The sequence below is a fragment of the Ochotona princeps genome, chromosome 21 (assembly GCF_030435755.1).
Source record: "Ochotona princeps isolate mOchPri1 chromosome 21, mOchPri1.hap1, whole genome shotgun sequence".
NCBI lineage: Eukaryota > Metazoa > Chordata > Mammalia > Lagomorpha > Ochotonidae > Ochotona > Ochotona princeps.
The window spans coordinates 15,186,905-15,206,992 of NC_080852.1; the positions used below are offsets into that span (position 1 = coordinate 15,186,905).

The 20,088-nt window shown below is 44.6% G+C and overlaps 1 long non-coding RNA gene across 2 annotated transcripts in view; it reads left to right on the forward strand.

The window, feature by feature from the left end:
* Positions 1-3,483: 3,483 nt before the first annotated feature.
* LOC131482902 (uncharacterized) overlaps positions 3,484-20,088 on the forward strand; it is a 77,596-nt gene continuing 60,991 nt past the window's right edge. For both annotated transcript variants that reach the window (XR_009247398.1, XR_009247399.1), the window contains exons 1-2: positions 3,484-3,597; positions 14,883-15,053. This is a non-coding gene — a long non-coding RNA (uncharacterized LOC131482902). The remainder of the gene's footprint in view (positions 3,598-14,882; positions 15,054-20,088) is intronic.

Here is a 20,088-nt window from a genome sequence, read left to right on the forward strand (position 1 = left end):
GCCTCATAAACCATTGTGGTGCTCCAACCAGCTACAACCAGTTGGTTGATTAGAACTGATCTTACTAAGAAATCTTATTTGTGAACTGGCTCTTAATGGTCCTTCCACCCTAGGCCCTCTTGTCATGGAAAGAAAACAATATACCTGACATTTAGGAAACGTTTATAAATAATTCAGATTCCCCATTCCTCTGAGCCCCACTCCCACCCCAAAATGGTGGATGGTGGACAGGACAATGGAAGCTGATTTCCTGGGCTCAATGAAGGCACATCTCTTTGGCCTCCTTTTTCATACTCATGTTCTTTATCAATTGATATCATCTGCCTTCTGTTTATTTTGCAAAGTGGAAATATGGATCCATCTTTTTCGTCTCATCCCTACCTTAAAGTAAGAACTAGCACATGCGATTTTAAGTTCCCGGAGTAAGTGCTCTGGGGTTGGGGGGTCTTTCACAGAGCAGATTCTGACACCCTGAGAAGGAAGGAGGATCCGACCTTGACAAAGGAATATGGAACATTGTACCAGCTTTCTTCATGTCAGAAGAGTTGCTGAAATCAACCTGCGGAGCACCTTCAGGGCTTTGAAACAGGCCCTGAATGCCACAATCACACGCAGGACTTAACAGCCAGCCTCCGCTGCTAGTGTTGAAGGCAATTTCAGATGGCTGCCTTTACAGGTACTTATCTTTCAACCAATCCAAGGGAAGTGGAACTGAAGGGATCTTGTCTCCAGTGGTGTTTGCCTCTGGGGTCTCTGCAGACCCTCAGAGCTCACTGGTGTAACCATGTGGATGTGGTCCTTGAGGTTAAGCTCAAGAAAGAATTGGATTCTTTTTCCATTTGCTCATAGCAGCCCAGTCAACACCAGAGTCCCATAAAACATGACTCACTGTTGGGAACTAGTCTATTTTATAAGCTTACTTCCTGCTGACCAAACTCGCTTTTCTCAAGGGAATAAAAATGTGGAGGAGAAAGTCACGTCATGTTAGAAAAACACTTCTGTGAATTTAGACATGATGCATCCACAGGATAGGAAGCAGCGCCCTGTTCTGTCCTGGGAGTTTGCTGAGCTAGCCCTTGAACCTTCTGGGCATTTGGCCATTGATGTTCAGTAGGTGGCTGACAAAGCTTGTCTCAGTCTTTGAGAGAGTCACTGATAAAGTGCATTCTCAAGCCTATCTGATTGATTTCCATGATTACATAGTAAGATTCTCACATGGACCTTGATTTCACTTTCTAAGTCCTTTTGAGTCCGCCATTTTCTCTGGCACCTGAGGACGGTATTCCCTCATTCTGTGCCACACAGGAGTGCTTTGCCCCGCTCCTGCTCTAGCGGTAAGGCTATAAAGGAAATCTCAAGGAGCCTGAGGTAGGCCAGAGTCCATGTTCTGTGTCGAGTGTCAAGCGATGTGAGGAAGGCCTGCCGTGGGCCTGGGTGTGCGCTCTGCCAGAGACTGTTCCCAACACTTTGCTTGAGACCTGTGCCCTGTAAAATGGATATGATGTTTTACTGATGTCTGTAATACATTTGTAAACTTCCAATAAAATTTGAATAAAAGAAAGGTTGCCATTCTCCTCAATTCTCCCTCATTTTCCAGCTCGTTTCAGGGTGACCAGGGCCTTTTGTGCATTTCCAGGAATGCGTTTTATTCCTGATTGTTAGAATGAGGTTTTCTATTAACATGCTGGGTTGAATGGGTCTTCTATCAAAATCCTTGGTACTATCAACACGCTCTGCCAGTGAATTCTTGCTTTTAGAGACTATCTTGAATCATAGGATGTTTAGCACCATGGGTAGTCTTAATCCATTCAATGTCAGTTGGTTCATCTGAAAATTGTCCCTGTGTATTCCTGAGGAAGTTCCCTCCAAAGGTTTGTGGACACTAGAATTTTAAAAATGAGTTTTTATTGTGGTGTGAAAAAGATTGTGATATCCATGCATAAGAGGGATCTTCCAAAGGGTTATGGAGAAGGCATGTTGAGAAAAACTAGGCATGCATTTCAAAACTGTACCAAAATAAAGCACTTTTATACTGTTAACAGAACATAAAGTTACCAATGTTGGGGAGGTTGTGGAAAACTTAGAACCCCTATGCACTGTTGGTGGGGCCATGCAATGACTAACCCCCTGGATGATTCCTGAGAAAATGAAAAAAAAAAAAATAGCATCATCATAGCATTTAGCAGTTCCGACCTCAAATATCTGAAAGCAGAGATTCGGGTTTTTGAACCTCTGTGTTCTTAAAAGCATTATTCATACAACAACCAAAAGATGGAAACAACCCAAACGTTCATTGGTGGATGCGGGGATAAACAAGATGATATCTTATGGACACACGACATTACAAAAGAAAGACATTGTGATACGTGTTCCGGCAGGAATGAACCTTGAGAACAGTATGCTAAACAAGTCATACAAACACTGTGATTCTGCTTGTATGGGGGATTTAGAATCAAATTGAGAAGGGAAATAAAAGGAGTGGTTCTTTTATTAAGGGAAGAGGAAAAGGGAAAGTTATTTTATTGGATATTGAATTTCCATTTTGTAAGATAAAAATTTCTAGATATGGGGTGCAGAATAGTATGACTGAACACCCCCCCAGACTGTTCACTTCATAACAGCTAACACAGTAGATTTTTGTTTAATTTACCACAATTAAAAAGTCTCTGCACATCACCAAATGTCCCCTGAGGGCAAACCCTCCCCTGGTGGCAAAACCTCCCCTGGTGGCGAACCATCAGTTGCAGGCCTTCTTAAAATCCATTTCCTGAAGATTCTGGAAACTGAATTCTCTCCAGGCCACATAGTTAATTTCTAGTTATTAACAAGAACTGAAACCAGCTTATGACCTCAAAATATTTAGTATGTGCTTTTAAATAAATAATAAGGGGTTTGTCAGGAAAGCTGCCCCCACGGTTGTGTTCTGGTTAGGGTGGTATTCACATCGGCTGGGGCCAAGCCAGCATGCAAGGTCCGTTTTCTGGTGTCTGGAAGTGGGGAGTTGCTGAATGCCATGTATTCATTCATTCTGCAAGTATTTATTGAGGACTCCCCTGTGCCAGGCGCTGGTCTAAGTCCTTAAAATGTAACAACGCACCAAGAAGACAAGGCCTTTAAAGGAACATACAACCTGCCCCAGAGTGGCAGACCAGGATGGAATTCCTGCCTCTGGCTTTGGCCCGGCCCAGCCCTGGCCGTTGTAACCATTTGAGGAGTAAATAACATGACAGATTTTCTCTGTCTACACACCCATCAAATAAATACACAAATCTTTAATTTTAGCATATGTGTCGCCTAAAGGAGCACAATACACAAAGAAAAATATGAACTAGGAACTTGGGAGAGACAATTGGTGGTGGGAGCTTAAGGCGAAAGAACGCCCATGGTATAGGGCGGAGCCTGTGGGTGGAGACAAGCCCAGAGGATCACGGTTAAGGGAGATGAGGAAGTGTAAGTCGGAGCCGGAGCAGGATCCCGAGCGAAGGAGGACCGGAGCTGCAAGCTCTGAACCGACCCAGAAGAGCTTGTCTCCAGGACCCCTACTCCCCCAAACAGCCTTGGAGGTGCTCCCAACGGTTTCCAGCTTCCGCCTCACAGGTACTCACGTTTCTCTTCTATTTTGTTCCCTCAGTGCCCCCACGCCATAGCTCCCTGTGCTGTTAACAACATGCGGCCATGGTTCTTAACAGGTGTCCCCCGCAACCCAAATTAAAATGGCAGAATGAAGTCTCGAGACCAGCTGTACACCCTTTGCTTCATTTTCCTGTTTTCCCTGAGCGTTTTCAATCCCTTCTCAGCCGTGTCCAACTTGTGGTGGGAATGGGTTGTGTATCCTCTTCTCTCAGTGGAAATGGACTGTGTCATCTCTCTCGCTCGCTCGCTCGCTCTCTGGCTCTGCCCTGATTTTTAAAGTATCAGCTGGAATAATAGTGGAAGCCTCATGACCGGGTTGTGAGGATTTACTGCTGGGATCGTCCTGCCGTTATAGGATTTCCACATTAGCAGGTGCCATTCTTGTTAGTATTCCTGTTGTTTATTAGTCCTATCCGAAGAGAAAGTGTGGCAGCACCTAGATGCCATTCCTCTCTGCTCGTGGAGTAGACATTGGGATGTTGGAGGAAGAAGGCCTGTATGCCTGCGGGCTTGTTAAAAACTTAGAGGAAGCTCTGGGGGCTTCCCCTAGAGGTCCGGCTGAGAAGGTCTTGGGGATTCTTGCAGAACTGTGCATCGAGGTCCACCCTAGCGCTGTTGATGGCGTTTGATGGCGTCTGGGTTACAGACACGAGCAAGGAAATTTTGCCTCAGCATATTTCTTTGCTTCCTAGTCCCTGGGAAAACAAACAAATGAAAACAGAATACGAATCTTCCATCTGCTTCAAGGGAATCTAGCAATTGCCCATTGAGATGTGATCCTGGGGTTCACCAGGCAGTTTGTGTGAGTTTGGGCTGGGTACCCCCTTCTACTTTTTTTTCCTAGCATTGATCATCTTTGACAAAGGAGTGTGCTCTGTGGGACTTGAAGGTGTCTATTGGTAAATAGCATCTAAACGCATTACAAAAGAGGGTGAGGTTCTTGTGGGTTATCGGAATTGCTGCTCTTGGCTTTCATACATCAGAATGTCAGTGGAGTCTCTCAAGTTCAGAGTCCCTGACCTCATCTGTGCAGGGTCTAAGTTAGCAGGTCTCTAGCAGGAACTGGGAAATGCATTTTTCAGAGCAACCAGGGAGCTTTTGGGAAAAGCAGGCTTGAGTGTCTCAACCTCAGAAGTCCTTCATCTCCTGGGAACCCCTGTGTTTGAAGGACAGCCCAGCTTGTGCTGTGCAGTTTCAGGATGGAAGGGTCTGCGTCTCCCCTGCCCCTGGTGCCAATCAGACACTCAGTTCCTTTTGGACTGGAGTTGGAATCATCGATGCTTCTGGAATCCTCATACCAGCCTAAATTCCAATTGCAGCTAATTGTGCATGAGACAGGTCCAGAAGTGAGTCCAAGAAGGAAAAAACCTGTCCGTAGTTGTAGTAGCTAACTAAGCAAAAGTAAATGCAGGCTGAAGTTTATGGAGAAGTGGTTAAGCTATTTAATGATGCAAATGCGTCCAGCAGAAACCAATGTGATGGTTTAGTTTTCTCAGCCACTATTGGTGGGTGCTTGTTTTCACTGCTAGATTGGCTAGAGGCAAATCAGCAGTGTCAATATGCAGCTTTTGGCCCTTAATGCACCACAGTTAGCAAACAGATGGGGCAGAAGTACTAGAATAAGTGCCATATGGCCATAAAGGGCAACCGCCTTAGGCTAGGTTGTTTGGATCTTCTATAATCAGCGTTTACTTCAATCTAGTAAGGGTGAGGAGAGAGTTTGTTTGAAAGATAGGGAGCATGATGTGGGAACCCTGATTAAGAAAACCACCTAGAGGAGGATGCAGGTTATGAAGCCATATTACATGCTGGTATCCCTTACAGAGTGTCAGGGTTCTAGCCCAGGTTCTGCTTCTAGTTCCCGCTCACGTGCATGCTCGGGGGCACGTAATGGCTGACACGGGGTCCTCTGCTTCCCACACAGCGGTCCTGAACTGCATTCCCAGCTCCTGGTTTTTGTCTGGTAGCTTGGGGGTGAGCCAACGCGAGAGAGAGCTTTCCATGAATGCCCCCTTCTCCCCCATCCCCTCTCTTTGTCCCACTTCCACTCCCTCTCCTTCTTTCTCCTTGACTGTATGTGTGTGTGTTTTAAAGCATCAAGAACTTAAGTTTCCAGCTTCCCAGTTTCCCTTTTTCAGGTTCCATTTCCCTTTCATTTTCTTTTTATTGATTTTTTTTTTTTTTTTTAGCTTGAAAGGCAGAGTTGGAGAAAGACAAAGAAAGAAAGCTTCTGTCCTCTGGTTCACTCCCCAAATGGCTGTGATGAGCGAAAGCTGCAGGTCTCCATAGAGGTGCAGGCACCCAACGGCCTTGGGCCATCCTTGGCCCTTTCCCAGGCTGTTAGCAGGGAGGTGGATGGAAAGCGGAGCAGCCCAGAACTCTTTCATTTTGTTTAATCATCTCTTTGTTAATCAGCTTCAACAGCCTGGGGAAGGGGGATCAGGAAGCTCAAGGACATCTGTGGTTTTCCTCGTGCTACCATCTCCCTCGTTAATCTCGTCTTCCTGAAAGATGGTCCGAGTGGCCCTATTGAGATCAAGTGCTCATTCCTGATGCTAGCAAATAGCGGAGGATCAGAGATGGACTTCTAGGGGCTGAAGTGGGAGCAGAGAGCTGGTTCTCAGGAAGGAGAGAACAGCTTACAGGTGGACAAAGACATGGACTGGGCAAGTAGCCCAGAATGTATCTCTGGTAAGAATTAGCCTAGTAACAACCCAAGGAGATGAGCTGGGATGATTTTCTGTTGTTGTTTGTTTTTTTTTTTTTCCAAAAAAAGTCATCATAGGAAAGTTTCTACAACCCTTCCCCTGTCCAAACAGGCCTAGCTAAGTGTGCCATTCAGGAACTCAAAAGTGGTTAAGATCTGTACTTAGCATTTCAAATCTGTGTGACCTCTCAAAGAATTACTAACAGAGCAGGTGAATCCTTCACACACACAGACACCCTAAGAAATCTCTCCCCATTGCAGTCCTTGTCTGTTCTGCAGATGGCCAGCTATCATCTCAGGTTCTGGTCCTTCTCTTAATTTCCGCCCCAAACTCAGTGCAGAGGCTTTCTTGTCACAGTTTCTGGTTTCCCTCATCTGCTCTTCATTATGTAAATCAAATTCGATACTTTGTCCTGTTTTTTTTTTTTTTGGTCTTTGTTTTGCTCAGTACTTTTTCTCAGAACTGTGTTGTCTCTGATACTGGGCCATTGTCAAACAACACCCCAAACTAATTGGAGGCATTGCTGTAGAATGTCCCCTTCCCCCACTGGCTGTGGCCAACTTGGTATCTGTTTACCCCACAGGCAGAAAGCTGATCACTGACATAAGGTGATGGATAAAAGTAGTATTTGTGTCAGAACACAAAGCAAGGGGCCAGGTTAGCTCCCAGGCTCCTGAAGGAGTTGGGGTGAAGGTTCTTACAGGTTGAAGTTGGAGTCAAGGTGCATGATCAGCCAGTGTCCAAGTTCCTGATTGGTAAGTTGGGGCTCTTGAGCTTCCTTTGATTGGTCAGTCATGCCATGTTCTTTAGGGAACTTATGATGGCTAAATAGGCCCCAGTTGGTCTAGGAGTTACATGAAGGTGGCAGTTTTGTTCCACCCAGACCTGGAATTCTTCTACGTAAATCTTCCCAGGACAACACTGGGTATCTAATAGAAAAGAAAATGACACCTTGAGTCTTCTGTAAGACCTTATAGGGCCAGCTGGATCACTGCCTTAAGTCAGTAACTCCTTTTGATAGAGAACATGCAAGGAGCTAAGGGAGCCAGGCAAGAGTTTGGGTCCTGCTTTTATGCTATACAAGTTCAGTTTCAAGGTGAGTTTTTCTTTCTTTCTTTCTTTCTTTCTTACAAGCTATAGGGAGTACAAAGGATGTTTTCCTCTGATTACATGATTTGTGTGAATTCCTTGTAGCTGGTGACCCCATGGGAGGTAAGAGGGCAGTGTGGGAAAGATACTGGATCTACTGTCATGGTCAAGGCCCCAGATCTGCTAGTGGTAATCCTTTGTGGTAGGCAACATCTCAGGCCTGCTACCTTCTCGCTGTCTTATCACACACTCACACCCATCCACATCCACACAGAAGTTGCAGCTGCTGCAGAGCATGGTGGGATGCGAACATGATGAACAGGTGCAATCAAAATTCAACTACACTGATGCAGCCTGCTATTTCTCATGTGGCCTCTCCTCTCTGATAGCCTATCAAAGCACTCAGCTCCCTCACTTTTCCATTCCACCAGTCTTCATCTGGCTAAGTAGTTATCATTCACCAGGTCTCAGCTTGCACCTGCTTCTTCCAGAATGAAAAATTGGACCCAGCAATTTGGAAGGGAGAGCTGTGCAGTGGGTTCCGGCGAAACTCTGCCTCTTTGCCACCTGCATGTGGAATTTTGAATTTCCTTTTTTTCCACCCTTAGCATCCGTACTCTTTGAGGTCAAGGATCTTGGCTGTCTTATCAAGCCTCTTCCTCTGGGACATCACACATGGGGCAAGCTCACATGATGTTTTGAGGCCTGCTTCAGTTTATCCAAAGGTAAGGGAGGCGGGGCATATCCTGTTTGCCTTTCACATCTTTCAGTGAGTTCCCTACTCAAGAACCACGACACCCTTCCTTCCAAAGCAAAGGCGTAGTTTCCCTGGTTAAGTTGCTGCAAAGCAGAACTCCCGGCACAGTAGCCCCTGAGCAATGATGTCTGATTTCAGTCTTGCATTGCCAAATTTCCTACAAAGCGATTTTTATTTTATAGAAATAAATTTGTCATGTCTTCCAGTCTCAAGGAGTAATAGTGCTCTTGGATTCTGTAACGAAGCTACCAACATGTCAAGTATTATCAACCAAATACAAAAAGCAAAGTCAAGAGTTCGTGCCATTGAATTATAATCAGATGATTTATACTATAATGAAAGAGCCATCACTAAGAAGTGAAGATTTAGGAATAATCAAATCCATATGGATTGGGAAAATGCTACCAAGCAATAACATTATATTAGCAAGCGGAATAAATTATCATAGTTCACCATATCTCTTCTGTGGGTCTAGTGCTAATTACAGTACCATTGTTTATCGGAAAATGTGCCTGAGCATGCAAGGACTAAATCAAGGCACACTTAGCAGGTAATAGGAAACTGCAGCTGAATTAGAAATAAGTGAGATGCTACAGCACTTAATTTACTAGAAGTCCCACTCACAAAAGAAACAAAGGTGTTGATGCTTTCCATTTGGTAACACAAACATAAGTCTAACATTGCAGATACAACATAGTTGAATATTTCTTGCAAATTATGAGTCCAACAGACAAAGCTTTGCAAAGGCAAACATTCAGAAAGTAGGGAATTTTCCAGCCCCAAAGTTTTCAGAAACATTAAAGCTAGTTTGCTTGTTCCACAGTCTAGAATTTTCTCTTATCTCTTTGATCACTGTGAGAAAAAATAGACCTTGCCACCTGAAAATGTGCAATATGAGAGGAAATACATTTCCTGATCCATGACAAAATGGATTAGGAACCATGAAGACACTAGTCAATAGCAAGTGCCCCAGACCTAGAAAGAAAAGGCAACTTTATTCCTTTTGTTTCAAACTTAGTCCTAGATAAAGAGTCAGACAAAAGGAATCAGTGTGCTTATTTGTAAAATCTATCCCACAAATCTTCTCCTTCAACTGTTTGGAGGTTGTTTCTCAATTCAGCAGAATGAAAGTCTGAGGAAGATTTATGGGGAGCATGCTCGTGGTTGACAGTTAAAACCCTTCAAATATCTGTGTGTTCTGCTCCCTCCACCACCCGATGCTGCTCACTTAGCAGTGCCCTTGCAATTGAGGTAGATTTTGTAACTGTGAGGGAAAGTGAGGCATCATCATATACATGTCCTAGACACTTGCCAACATTATCCCAGGCTATGGTGACCTGGGTACTACATGTTCAGAGGCGAGTTCCTAAAGAGAAGGCCCACAGAATCCATGAGTGACTGTGTAAAAGAAGCTATGCAGAGAGAACTTCAATAAAGAAATGGTTGTAACTAATCCATGAGGCCAATCCCCAATGACTTCTGAGTCCTTCCTAACTTTCAGCATCTACTCACACATTTCATCTGGAGGCCAGAAGTTTTGAAAGCCTCAATAGCCAGTTGCTTTGGATGGAGTTTTGTGTTTGGAGGTTTGATTGCTTCCTTTGATTTAGTTCCGGTGACCCATTAGTTGAAGCCTGAGACCATGATGATGACCTTGGAGAACTACAGTCTGGAAGACTGCAAGCTCCAAGCAGGTGAGCATCTGTTTTGCTCAACATGGTGTTCACGTGTGCTCAGCTAAGTGTCTGTACACAGTAGGTACCCAGAAAATTGTTGAACAAAAAGAATGAAGGAACCTAGTGAAATCATTGTATTGTATAAATATTATGTAGATTCCCTTGAGCACTTGGTCACATTAAGCCCCCATCTTTAAAGACTTGATATCATAGGAAAGGAGAGGTTGGAGTCATTGGGCAACATATTTATTTTGCAGATGTTTGTTGAGACCAGTTGTGTGCATTATTCTCGCATTGAGGACAACGCAATGAATAAGTCAGACAAATATCCCTTCGTGGAGGCCTGCTTTTCTTTTCTTGCATGTCTTTTTTGAAAGCCAGATTTTGGCCTATAAAAACCAAACTGTTGTGCTCTCTAGTTATCTGGCCTAAAAACTAGCACATGGCAGTATATCGTCTCAACAAACCCTTCATGCTTGGATCCCTTGGCTGCAAACCTGCTGGCCTTGCTCTCCTTTCTATGGCTTCTCCTTAGAGCTTCCCACCTTCCCAGCTCTTGTTGGAACTGAACACGTGACTCCTAACCTCTCTCTTGCCCAATTTCACTGTTGAGAAAGGCTGTTTCTCTCTGTGGCCATCTCTTGATCTACTGTTGGGTTTGTTTCCTGCTGTTGCTGGGGTTTGTGACTTAGGAGATGGCTGCAGATCTATTGCATGTCAAACATCCTCGGCCAGGAACTCGCAAGGAAATGTATTTGCAAAATAGGCCCAATCTCCCAGGAGAAGATCCCTGTGGTCCTGATGGTAGTCTGCACTGAACTGGTTGAAGGAGTCAAAGTTTGTTTCCCCTACCTTTGATGCCTCAGATTGCCACACAGAGTAGCATCCGAGTGATTCGTGAGCAGCCAGGCCAGCAACAGCTGCTTATGTCTCCCCACCACTCTTCCTGCTAGTGCTTCCTGTCAAAGAACTCAGATGGGTGTGGGGGTGGGAAGTTCATGAATCAGCTGTAAGTGCAAGGTGACTGTACATAAGGATCAGGGCAGAAAGAGAATTGCCAGCATCCAGCTCCACCTTTGTAACCTCTTTAGTGGCTCACCAGTGTCTTTGAGTAGGCCCAAGTTTGCCCATGAGAGGTCTGTCACTCAGAACATGTATCCTCATGAGAGACGTCTTCACGATGCCAATTATATAGTTTTTCTCTGTTCACCTTTCTGTTCTGCCAACTAATGCCATACACCAGTCTTGTGAGTAAATCTTCTTTTTAAGGCTGAGGCCAAGCCGTGGCCATCCAGGGGCACAGGATGGCAATTTCGGGTACTGACACCTGCACCTAAGATCCTCAGAGTGAGCAGTAGAATGCCATGCAAGGAACAAGTCATCAGAGAAGTTTGGAAAGAAAGAGTTCCCCCGTGAGCAGGGACATGGAGTACCTCCAAATCTTAGTTGCTTCTTTCCCAAGCCCCTGCTTTCTCTATTTCCTGTCTCCTGGCTGACCTTAAACCTGTGCCTGTGACTTCCTAGGCGCATCAAAAGCTGCTGCTTCCTTTTAGCTGCTATCTTGGTACCAGCAGGGACAATTCCTACATCCAAAGTGCGGACAGTTCTAGGGAAGGCGCTTTCATACCGCCCTCCGCAGAGCAAAAGTGTGTGTACAATGGCGAGCACTGAACTCCGAGTGCAGGCGAACATATGTGTCAGCGAGACCCATGGTGAAGAGGGAAGGAGAAGAAGCGGAATGCTTCTGCAGTTCCCAAGCCTGAGCATGGACAAGTTTGGATAGGACATGCCTCCTTCCATCCTCAGAATGGGTATTTGTCTACAAAATGATGGTAGCGGGGGAGGGGGGGCTGATAGGAAGATTGGGTCATGCATATTTTTAAATTGTTTTTTAAAGATTTATTTTGTATTTTTATTGGAAAATCAGATATACAGAGAGGAGGAGAGACAGAGAGGAAGATCTTCCATCTGTTGATTCACATTCCAAGCAGCTACAGCGGTTGGAGCTGAGCCAATCAGAAGCCAGAAGCCCGGAGCCTCTTCATGGTCTCCCACGCAGGTGCAGGGTCCCAAGGCTTTGGGCCATCCTCGTCTGCTTTTCCAGGCCACAAGCAGGGAGCTGGATGGGAAGTGGAGCCACTAGGACTCAAACCAGTGCCCCTATGGAATCTTGGCATGAAAAGGCAAGAACTTCAGCTGCTAGGCTACTGTGCCAGGCCCGCATATATTTTTTTTAACCTTCTTAGATGATTGCACTAATGAGGTAACCTCTGAGCAGTAGGCATTGTGAATTTCTAGATGGATCCTGCTCGATGGAGTGAAATAAAGGGAATCATCTATATTTTGCACATGTTGAGCAGTTCCATTGCTCCTATTGACATTGGGGTTATTTCTCCTCTCACTCCCTTCTGTAAGACTGCTCCATAAGGAAGAAACTGACCGAAAATAGATTCAGACTGCCTTGCATCCATCGTCTGCCATCACGAAGGGCAATGAGTTAGTAGGTAAGTAGCCAAGAATAAAACCTAGTATGGTAAAGTTTCCGCTTTCAGCAGCACCTGTAATCTCAGACCTTAATCTGCCCCAGAGCCTGCCGCATGCACAGAAAATAGTGTTACTATGTCCACCTGTTTTTGGGGATTGTACACACACACACACACACACACACACACACACACACACACAGAGTAACTACAGAGTTTAGAGAAGTGGCTTTTCAGGGATTGTGTGTATCTGCCAAACAGATCTATTTAAGGTATTATTACAAGTCCACCAAAAATATTTACTAGGTTTGTGTTGTATGACAGTTTCGTTAGAATTTCGTTTATGTGCCACTTTTTGCTCTTTTTTAATGTATTTGTTTTGTTTTTTTATTTAAAAGGCAGATTTTACAGAGAGAAAGAGAAGGTCGTCTATCTGCTGGTTCACTCCCCAAGTGGGTGCAATAGCCAGAGCTGAGCTGGTCTGAAACTGGGAGCCAGGATCTGCTTCTAGGTCTCCCACATGGGCTTAGCGTTCCAAGGACCCGGACCATCTTCTGTTGCTTTCCCAGGCCATAAACAGAGAGCTAGATAAGAGTGGAACAGCCAGGACAGTAACCGGTGGAGGATTAGTTTGCTGTGCAAAATGTACCAGCCCCGTATCTACTATTTCTTAGAAACAAACTTATGAGAATAAGGTCCATGTGATTGTATGAATAAGCAGCCATCAATACAACACTTTGGTGCCTTGAGTGAATTACCGTGAAGTGAGGAGGCTGTGAGCCAAAGAGGACATGACCCATTCATCCCTGGAGAGTGTTTCAGGAGTGTTTTTAAAATTTTTATATCTTTGAGAGGAGCACCTGACACATACAGCAGGTGCTCAATAAACATTCTTAACAAAAAGTCATTTTATCTCCTATCAGCCATTGCAGAAGACACCAGATAGATTGAAAGGTAACTTTGTCCTTGTACAGTCCACGTAAGTTTGCTTCTATAGGATGCACAGTTCAGCAGGACAGTGGGATGGGGAAACGAACCCAACATGCAATAATGTGAAGTGTTCAGGAAATATCATACCGTGAGTGTGGCTAGGAGCCTAGGGGCCAGGAGATGGAAGTGAGCAAATAGAAGGACTTGCATGGCAGGCAAAGGAGTTTGAACTCAGTTTTGTAGACATGAGGATCCTCTAGTTTTCTTAATGAGGGGGCATAAAGGAACTCATTTTATAGAAAGCGTACTCTGGAAGCCATATACAGTAGGTTCGTCCACCCTTTCCAGCGATGTCATTTTTTTAAAAGATTTATTTATTTGTATTTCAAAATTAGATATATAGAGAGGAGGAAAGATAGAGAGGAAGACCTTTTGTCCGATGATTCACTCCCCAAGTAGCTGCAGCGGCTGGAGCTCAGCCGATCTAATGCCAGGAAGTCCGGAACTACTTCTGGGTCTCCCACATGGGTGCAGGGTCCAAGGCTTTGGGCCGTCCTCGACTGCCTTTCCGGGCATCCAGGCAGGGGACTGTATGGGAAGTGGGGCTACAGGGACATGAACCGGCATCCATATAGGATCCTGGGCATTCAAGACAAGGACTTTAGCTGCTAGGCCACCACACTGGGTCCTGTATCACAGTTCTTGTATTCCAGTAACTTATTATGGTAATGATCCCAAAACACCCAAATTTCGGCAATTTGGACATGTTTAAGAAAAGCATGAAATGCTTGCTTTATTATAGATAAAGAAACTTAGTACAGTCTGCGGTCTCAGGCATCAAACTAGGGGATCTGGAGCATATCCCCTAAGAAAGGGTTACTGTATGATTTCAGAGTGGAAAGAAAATTGAGAATTGAGGCCAGAGAAACTATTGTATCATTGCAAGCCAGAAAAGTTGAGATCCTATTGTCTAGTTGAACCATTTCATTAGGCATCAGAAGGGAAGACATGAGAAGGAAAGGTAGAAAAAAAAATGGATGAGAATAAAACCCTTTGGTGTAATCAATGAAGATGGATAATGTAGGCACCAATCTGGAGTTAGCCAGGAGATGGAATATTTTACTGATATTCAAGTGGATGCTTCTGTCTGGAGCTGAGGCCTCCCAGGGAACTGTGCTTAGAAGCAAATTGTCCATATTTGTGTGTGTTCTTGTCACCTATGTGTCCTTATCATCTGTGTGTCCTTGGATATTTTGTGGCCCTATAAATGCTCTAAGTAGAAAAGGTACATGGGAGAGACACAGAGAAGCTCTCCTTAACCGAGAGGGGGAGAGAGATGAGTGATGCCCAGCTAGACTCAGAGAAACAAAACAGCTCTGCTTGGCTGGCTCCAGTTGCTTCCTGTCCTCATTCTGGTTCAGCCGTTTCTTTTTCAGATGGCATTCATCGACCAGCTTTTCCTCCTGGTAGCTGGCTCAACTGAGAGTAGGATGGGAGATGTGGAAGAGGAGGTCTATGCGTGCGCTCTTTGAATTACAAACAAGACAACTCTCCATTTGTCTTCCAATGAAACACCATATTGTTTTTTCTCACTCTCTTCCAACAGGGACTATCTGGGAGAGAACAAGGACCAAATCACCAAGCCTCTGGATGTGGGCCATGTGGCAGCCCATCTGTGAGCCCCAGGGAGATGCAAAGTTGGCCAGTGCTGGGGGCCAATCCTTATTTATACCATTTCCAGATGGCGTCTTTTGATTGATACTTGGCAAGGACAAGAGTAAGTTTACTTTCCTTTTTTAAGCAAACTATCTTTGTTGCCAACACTGTAATGCCTGATGCCTACAAAAAGTCTCTTTCTGATTATAAAACAAGGATAGCGTGGGTAAGATGGAATAACATTTAGTTTGAGGCCTCTTAAAAAGTATGCTCTGGGACAGTGGAGTTGGACCACGTACGTCCCTGAATGTAGAATGGAGCTTCCCCCAAAGGGAGCAGGTGATCCTGTTTCTTATTGGCTTGAACCTAAGTCGCTGTTTGAGGGAAGTGTGAGCTTCCTTCACAGATTGGAGGTGAGCTAGGCCAAGAGGTGTGGAAAGGTCCCAGAAGTGGAAGAGCTTCTCTGGCTGTGTTGGGCCATGGATGTCTATGGCTCAGATGGGCACCCCTGTCAGAGACTGCAGTAATGAAGGGTGCCCCTTGGAACTTTACAGCAAGGTGACGTTGTGTGCATTAGAAATAAGAAAATGACTCAGTGGGAGCACATGGAACGTTCACAGATTTAAACACAAATGGAGAGGGCCAGTAGCCATGCGGGGGTGATATACAGAGAAGAGACCGTTTTCTTGCCCTCTGCTGCAGCCAGACAAGGGGAAGAGAGAGGCAACCAACATTGAGACCGGCAGGAGCAGCTGAGCCTGGGATACACAGCACATCAGCAGCTTTTGCTCTGGGGCAGAGGTCGTGGGTGCCCAGGGCCATGAGTGTTGGAGCCATTGGTTGTGCCTTGCAGCATCACAGGAGCAGATAGTACATGGAGCAACCTAGCATTTGGGTGTAATTAACTACCATGCCTTTTGGGAACAAAGGGATACTCAAATGAGTGGTAAAAGGTTGCTGCTCTTAGGAGCATCTATGTGGGGTGATGAGGATGGCACACCAAACTGGTGAACAAACATCTTGGTGACATGTGATTCTGTTGGCCTGTTGACTGTGGAGGGGGAAAAAGCCAAAGGTGTATGTCATGTTTGCTTATAATTTCGAAGGATGTTGGAAGCCAGTGTGTTGGACATTGTAGGGAAGTTGGATTTTTGTGTATCAAATGGTATGTCTCTGGCCCAGCATGGTAGCCTAGCGGCTAAAGTCCTCACGTTGAATGCACTGGGATCCCATATGGGCACCAGTTTGTGTCCCTGTGACCCAGCTTCCCATCCAGCTCCCTGCTTGTGGTCTGGGAAAGCAGATGAGGATGGCCCAAAGCCTTGGGACCCTACACCGGTGTGGGAGACCTGAAGAGGCTCCGGGCTCCTGACTTTGGATCAGCTGAGCTTCAGCCATTGTGTTCATGTGGGGAGTGAATCATTGGATGGAAGATCTTCCTCTGTGTCTCTCCTCCTCTATGTATATCTGACTTTGTGGTAAAAATAAATAAATTTTTTTAAAGATATGTGTTAATGTGCAACCCCAAAGTGCTGTGAATGCGCCTTTGCAGGGGGCGGAGGGGAGTGTCATTGCAAATGTAATTAGTCAGAGATCATCCTGAATTTAACATGGGTTCTAAAGCCAATGACTTGTTAAATAAGAAAAAGAAAGGAGGAAGAGAGAGATGCAGAGAGGCCCTGAGAAATGCTATGTGAAAACAAGGCAGATACTGATGCTCTGTCCTCACTAGCCAAACAGTGCCAGAAGCTACTGGAGGAGTCAAAAAAGGATTCTGCTTTAGAGCCTTTTGAGTCTGGCCCAGCTGACTCTGTGTTTTGAACCTGGCCTTCAAAACAGCCAAGAGCCATCTTCTTTGTGGCAATTGAGTATGGCAGCATGGTGAAAGTTATGCGAGTGTATTCAGTATTTGCCAGTATTGAAATGTAGACCAATTCGTGATTTCATGCTCTTTGGTCTAATGAGAGATTGTAAAATCCTGGTTGAGAGCATGTAACTGGTTCATTAAGATTTTTAAATAGTCGTTCCCCAACTTGTGTGTGCATCAGAGTCACCTCGGGGGCTCATTAAAGTTGATTGCTAGCTGTACCCCCACAGTTTCTGATTCAGGAAGTTTGAGGTAGGGCCCGAGAATTTTAATTTCCAGTGGATTCCCAAGTAATGTTGATGCCGCTAGTTGAGAAACACCCTTTGAGAACTATTGAGCTGAAGTTTGCAGCCACCTGGGGGTAAATGAGTATTTCTGATTTTAGAAATGAGCAAAAATTCTGGGAAAAGGATTCCACCTTAGATAATAATGGAAGGAGAAAATAATCTGTTACAATTTATAGAGGCCGAAGTTAAAAATCACACAAACAGTGCCTACTCTCTTACAAGCAATGCAACCAAATTTCTGTCCTTTCCTCCTTGATCAGGCTGTAAACCAAGCTGGTGTTTTGTGAAGAACATTTGGAGTGTCCCAGAGCAGATGCTGGCTCCCTGTAGAAGTGACGGATGTGCTTAGAGCTGAAGGACCAATTCTTACTACACCAGGTCCCTCTTGCACACTGCTTCATGCAGCATCTGCTGCTATGCCAGTGAAGTCAATTCGGGTTTTAAAACAGCTTCTGGTGGGGCCAGCCTGATGTTACTGCCCCTTAGGTCCTGGAGCTGGGCCTCTCACCTCTAGCTTCTGGCCCTGAATCCTTCCTGACTTCTCAAACTTTCAACCCAAATCCGGGAAGCAAGTGGTTGATTGCCAAAAGTCACCCTTAGCAATCAGGAACTGCACTGCTGGATAAATACTTCCTAGTTGGACAGTATTGTGGCCTCCCAAAATGCCCTATGGATTTATCCATTGGGCATCAAAGTGTTCAACTGACAGTTCTGGGTCTGGACTTTCGGTTCTTCCTTCTTCATTCCATCTGCTCCCTATCCACTGTCCCATACAATCATGTCCCAAGTCAACCTACCTGCAGCCAAGTCTTTGTTGCAGGCTCCACTTTGTGGGGAACATAGGCTAAGACACCTGCCTGTGTTCACGTTTCTGCTTCTCTGTCTTCTGTACATTGATGTAAATCTGAAGATTCAAGGTACAAATGCACATATGATGTTTCCATGACTACCGGAGGGAGGATACTATCAGTTGGCTTTGGTAGTTTAATGCTAAGAAATGAACTTGGCTTTAAGTGATGCACTGAAGTGGGCAACAGGATCTGAAATATTGCTTGTCTGCTACCCTCTCTTGAGGAAAACCTTGGATTTCACTCTTTTTGTCTCAGCGAGGCCTTTTATTATTTCCGGTAGATACCAGAAGGCATGGGAGTTTATCTCTGCTCACAAGTAGCAAAATCCCAAAGGTTTCCATTGGTGTTTGTTTTAACTTAAGAGACAGATATCTGCCTGGCTGAACTAACGGCTTTTTTGTCCTCTGAAACTTCTCGAACTGTATGATTTAGTTTGGTCATTCCTTACAGTTACTATGTTGACTGTTTCAAAATCAGGAAAAGAGCTTTTGTCCTTTTCTTGAAATTGTGGCAAAATAGCATACTGAAAATTTTGCATTAAAAATGAAATTTAAAAATAAGTTGACTTTTATTTTGGTTAAAAAAAAATGGAACCCATGCATATGAGGAGGTTTTCCCAAATTTCAAGAAAATTTACTCTTTTGAAAACTGCATGAATTTCAAAAGCATGTATCAAGTCAACTTATTTTTAATTTTATTTTCCATGATTTTTTAAAAGTACACCTATATGTGTAACATAAAATCTACTACTTAGTTATTTATTAGAGAAGGAAAGGGGCCCCATTCCGTCCCCCAGATGTGCATGGCTAGCCTGGACAGGGATCTGGGAACTTAGTCCATGCCTTCTGTGTGGCTGGCAGGAACTCAATTGTTTCAGCCATCACTGCTACCTGCCAGGGATTGGTGTTGCCAGGCACAAGCAATTGCTAGAATTAAACCCGGAAACCCAGATGCTCTAATAGGAATGTAGACTTTAAAAATCAATTATTTGTTTTTGTTTGGAAGGCAGAGTTTCAGAAAGCAGGGGTGAGAAGCTGGGGAGAAAGAGAAAGAGAATGAGAATGAATGAGTCTTCCTTTTCCTGGTGTATTCTCCAAATGGCTGCAAAGCTGGTGCTGGCTTGGTCTGAAGTCATGATCTAGAAGCTTTTTTCATGTCTCCCATATGGGTATAGGAGCCCAAGCACATGGGCCATCCTCAGCTGCTTTCCCGGGCACATTAGCAGGGAGTGAGATTGGAAGTAGAGCAGATGTGAATTGTTACTCACAGAGGATGCAGGCTTTGCAGGTATAAACTTAACCTGCTATGCCATGGCACTGGCCCCTGGGCACAGATTTCTTTACTGACATCTTAATGGCTAGGCTAAGCGCTGAAACCTTAGTATTTTGAATGCTTAATTCAGGGGCATTAATTCAACAACATTGTTGTACAATCAGTATTTATTTCTAAGTCTTTTTCTTGTCCCAATTAGAAAGCGTGTAACTTTAACACTAACTCCCCATTCCTCTTGCCCCTGTCTTCTGTAATCTATTAGTCGCCTGTTTTAGATGCTTCAGACAGGCTGACTCAGGCAACAGTTGAGCTTTTGTGTCTCTACATTTCATTTGGAATGACATTTTTAAGGTTTAAACGTGTTCTACCATATATTAGAATTCCCTTTTTGAAGACTGGGTTGCATTGCATTGCATGTATTTGTGATATTGTGTTTACCCACTGGGAGATATTTTAATTGCTCCCACCTTTTGACTATTGTAAATAATGGAACTATGAGTAAGGTGTGCAAGCACAATGAAGCTAAAAGGCTGGTAGAAAATGAAAGTGCAGGGCCTGGTGTGGTGACCCAGTGGCTAAATCCTCGCCTTGTCGCCAGGATCCCATATTGGTGCCAGTTTGTGCCCTAGCTGCTCCACTTCCCATCCAGCTCCCTACTTGAGGCCTGAGAAAGCAGTGGAGAATGGCCCAGAGCCTTGGGACCCTGTACCTGCATGGGAGATTTGGAAGAAGCTTCTGGCTCGTGGCTTTGGATAAGCTCAGCTCTGACTATTGCAGCCACTTGGAGAGCGAACCAGTGGATGGAAGATTTTTTCTGTCTCTGATTCTCTCGGTGAATCTGCCTTTCTAATAAAAATAAATGAGTCTCCAAAAAAAAAA